The following is a 4,260-nucleotide window of genomic DNA, read 5'->3' on the forward strand; positions in this document are numbered from 1 at the left end:
AGATATCATTTCGCATATTCTATGTTTTTTCGGAATCTATGCTAGTTAGCTTGGTCATTTAGTTCGATTTATCTTACTGCTTTTCTGTTCATTACATGTTTTCTAAGTTTCTACAAATGATAGATATCAGTGATATTAGACTATAAACTACTACAGTCTACGGGAATTCCACTGTGCTTCGAGACTCTTCAATTTTAGGATATCAGCTTGTACTCAATGCAGCTGACAGATGATACCAGTTATCTTTGCAGTGATACGGTAATTAAACTGAAACAGGAGTCGTAGATCCTCTTCTGTAAATGGTGATCTGGAAACAGAGTTCTTAATTTCCGCTTTGTTTTGCTACCCTCACTTTCAGTCCCTGAAACATCCGTAGGCCTCTGGACACTAACACTGGTGTAGCTGACTGCCCTTAAATATCACCAAAACAGATTTTTTTTGGTGAGAAGTCTCGTTGAAAGATACGGCTAAGGCACTTTTTGAACGCTTCACGCATTCCCTTATGACAGCCAAACGGCTTTCCTTTAGCATCTTCCTATGTATAGGATTACGATTTGTTTGACACCTTTTGGACAGCTTTCTGTGGTTCTTAAGAAGTTTCTATAGACTGTGCAGCGTGTCTCTCTCCACGAGTTGTTATTCTAGGTAGATACATGTGACATACTGGAGTGTTGCATTAGCTCGTAGCGTTTTTGTTTTGCATATTGGTATTCCTGTTGGTATGGATTTATCCATCGCATGTCACATTTTTTTTATAATTAAATTTACTTATTGTGATTTTGTCACTTGGTGATAGTGAGTGGAGCTGTGGACGGTAGAAAATGGAGTGCAAAGTGGATGAAACGGACATATTACTTTGTTTGAGTTCTGTAGAGGGGGAGACAGCAGCGAAGACAGCCAGAAACATGATCCCCTTGTATGGGAATAATGTGGTTGCAAAGAGCACGGGAAGAAAACGGTTTTAACGTTTTAAGGACATTAGTTTAAACGTTACTGACTCTACACGTTCAGGAAGATCTTCGGAGTTTGAGAAGATCGTTTAAAGGCATTAATACATCATGATCCACGTCATTGTACTCGAGAACTGGCAAATGTGACGAACTGCGATCGTTCCATCATCGTCCGATATTTGCATGCCGTTGGTAAGGCCAAAACAGTCTAGTGTACGGGTACCGTATGCTCTAAGCAAGAATTACAGAAATCAGCGGGTGGCCATCTGATTGTCTCTGCTTGCTCGACATCAGCTGCCTTGCGAACGACAGCCATTGTTAACGATAAATGCCATGTTTATGCTAACATAAAGAAGAGAACGGAATGGTTGAGCCGATACAAGGCAGCAAATTCCCGTACAATACCTGCGCGTATCAACGAAAGATAGTGTTATGTGCTTGGTGGAACAGTGACGGTGTGATGTACATCTGCTTCTCCCAGGTGTGACCGGTACTGATGGCATTGATCGTCTACAAGTGAGACGAGCCGGCCAGAGTGGCCGAGCGGTTCTAGGCGCTACAGTCTGGAGCCGCGCGACCGCTACAGTCGCAGGTTCGAATCCTGCCTCTGACATGGATGTGTGTGATGTCCTTAGGTTATTAAGGTTTAGGTAGTTACATGTTCTAGGGGACTGACGACCTCAGAAGTTAAGTCCCATAGTGCTCAGAGGCATTTTGCCAAGTGAGACGCCTTGCGGACGCCATCCAAGAACGACCAGGAAGGGGGAGGGGGGGAGGGGAGGTACCTGCAGAATGTTTTTAGACCTTTCCTTTCGGCCTGCTAGCAAGAGGAAGGTTATTTACATCTACATCTACATCTACATTTATACTCCGCATGCCACCCAACGGTGTGTGGTGGAGGGCACTTTACTTGCCATTTTTTCCTTGAAATGAACATTTAATTCTAAATAGTGATTTATTATACAAGAAATTCAAAAATTTGTTTTGTATTTCTTAATTTCAACCATAATGTGATGGATGTTAGTCAACTGAGAACGAGCATTAGGTGTAAGAAGCTTCAGGAATCGATGGTAGTATTGTACTAGCTTTGTAAGTGCCAGGTGCAGCAATCAGGATCCTGTGACAAAGCTTGGGAAGGATGTCAACACTTCCTGGCTTAATTCCTCCAATGACGGTTTCCAGTTGTTGTAAAATGATTGAACCATGACGAGAGATTTACGTTCTTGTTTCTTCAAATCCTCTGCTTGTCCCATCTCTAGGGGCACTTCTACTTCTTCCTCAAATTGAATTATTCCTCCAAAATGTGGTGTCAGTATTTCTTCCACGTATTCAGCACTTCTGGTATTTACGAAAGGTTTCTGCTTCCTTAGAATTATCGTTAGTGCTCTCCATCAGAACTTGAAGCACCATGTCATAGTTGTTTATAAGAAAAATTAACTGTTCTTTCCGTTGAGGAATAATTGCTGCCATTCGTAAAATAAAACATTGTACTTGCTCCTGAAATTCTGCTAGCAGCCGGTTTACATGTTCAATTAGATAGGTCTCACTCAAACCAACAATTACTGCACTGAATTCAGCATATCGCCTTGTTATGTAACTTGGACCCATTTCTTTGGCATTGAATTTCATCGGATCACAGTCCTGAACACTGTTGATATTCAATCGGAATATGTACTCAAACGTTGCCCTTATTGCAGTCTGAAGAGCTTCCCAATACTGATCTAAAGCAGGCACAGCACGTTTGTGACACACGATCTGGTATCTCAGGATGAGATGTGCACACAAAAATAGAGCTATTGCATCATAAGAGTTCTGCACATATATCTGCAAGTTGTAAACAAGCAGATTAAGTGTTTTTGCCATAATCTGATCAGAGGTCTGACCATGAAGAATTCTGTCAAGAATAAATATTTCCAGCATGCATTGTCAACTAGAAAATACTGTTCACTACAAAATACGGCCTCAAACGGGTACTTATTTTCGTTTTTTAAGCTGCACGTGGTACAATAATAGGAGCTTCCAAATGAGAGGTGAGCATATCACCACGATTTCCAATGGTGAATACTGTACCTTTATTTTTCAGTGATGTAAAATAAACCATCTGGTCGTGTATCTCCAATGCCCATAAGGTCATCTTTAGTAGCAGATTCATCATACTGAAGTTTCATTACACGTGATTAATACGATTTGAAATACGAATAATATATCTTGCTCATTGTATCAACGTATTCACTACGTACATCCTGTGCAACAGTTCTTTCATTTGACAGAAGAAAATCGTAGTAAAACTTGTGTTTCAACATAGCGTTTTGTTGTATTTGGTAACTAGTCATTGGTTTTCGAAATTTGTACACTTGCTCCAACAGATATGCCCGTATTTTTGTTACTGCCTTAATTTTTAATTTTTCGAGTACTTCCTTCACATCTTGCAACGATTTCACATCTTTCATACCTTGCTCCTTGACAAAATTTATTTTGTGATATAGTACAGTTAGCTGGGTTAGATATTGCTCTTCTGTTACAGGACTATCAAGGATTCCTTCTGTTAATGTTTCAGAAACAGTCATCTCATCTATGAACTGACTTAGCGGTGCCCTCACAGCCTGACGATTATGAAGTTGCTGGCTCATTGCAACTGATTTCTTCTGTAGGAAAAGTATCTCACTGCTGCTCCAAATCTGACTGGAAGCTCAAGAACATTGACTCCATGCGCTCTAATATATTATCACATGCTGAAATTTGATTATGAAGACTAGCAATGTTCTGACTCTTTTATATAACCCTGAATTGATTTGTTTTCAGCGTCTTTCAACTTCCTTTCAATCTGTTTTGAATATTTCCGGAGGTCAGTTCCAGTCTTGAGCACTTCTTGAACAACATCTGCCTCGAGATTTTGTTCAAGATGGCCATGCAAATTATCTTCAAACTTCAGTCCAGCTTCAACCATCTTGATCAGACTATTGTCAGTTAGCCCTATTTCTCAATACACTTCATTCATTTCATTTGACAGCGATCTACGTGAGCAGACGGAACTGAAAATAAAAACAGAGAAAATATCCTTCTTTGCTGAAAGATCTCACACTCCACTTCTTCGTAACCCCACAAGAACTGACGATTAATGTTGGACTCAACTTTTACACTGACCCTGCAAATGAGATTTTTGTTTCATTGCCTTTGCTCTCTCTTCGTTTTCTAATAATCGACTAATGTGTTATTCCAACAGAACAATGCGCGCCCACACACTTTCCGTGAACCACAACGTGCTCTGCAAGACGCGCAGCTCTTTCCCTAGCCGACGGACTTGTCTCCA

General features: G+C 40.5%; 1 pseudogene; it reads right to left on the minus strand.

Moving 5' to 3' along the window:
* Positions 1–1,921: 1,921 nt before the first annotated feature.
* Positions 1,922–3,897, minus strand: LOC126246003 (vacuolar protein sorting-associated protein 52 homolog; annotated as a pseudogene).
* Between the last annotated feature and the right edge of the window lie 363 nt (positions 3,898–4,260).

This window comes from Schistocerca nitens, chromosome 1, assembly GCF_023898315.1.
Source record: "Schistocerca nitens isolate TAMUIC-IGC-003100 chromosome 1, iqSchNite1.1, whole genome shotgun sequence".
Taxonomy (NCBI): Eukaryota; Metazoa; Arthropoda; class Insecta; order Orthoptera; family Acrididae; genus Schistocerca; species Schistocerca nitens.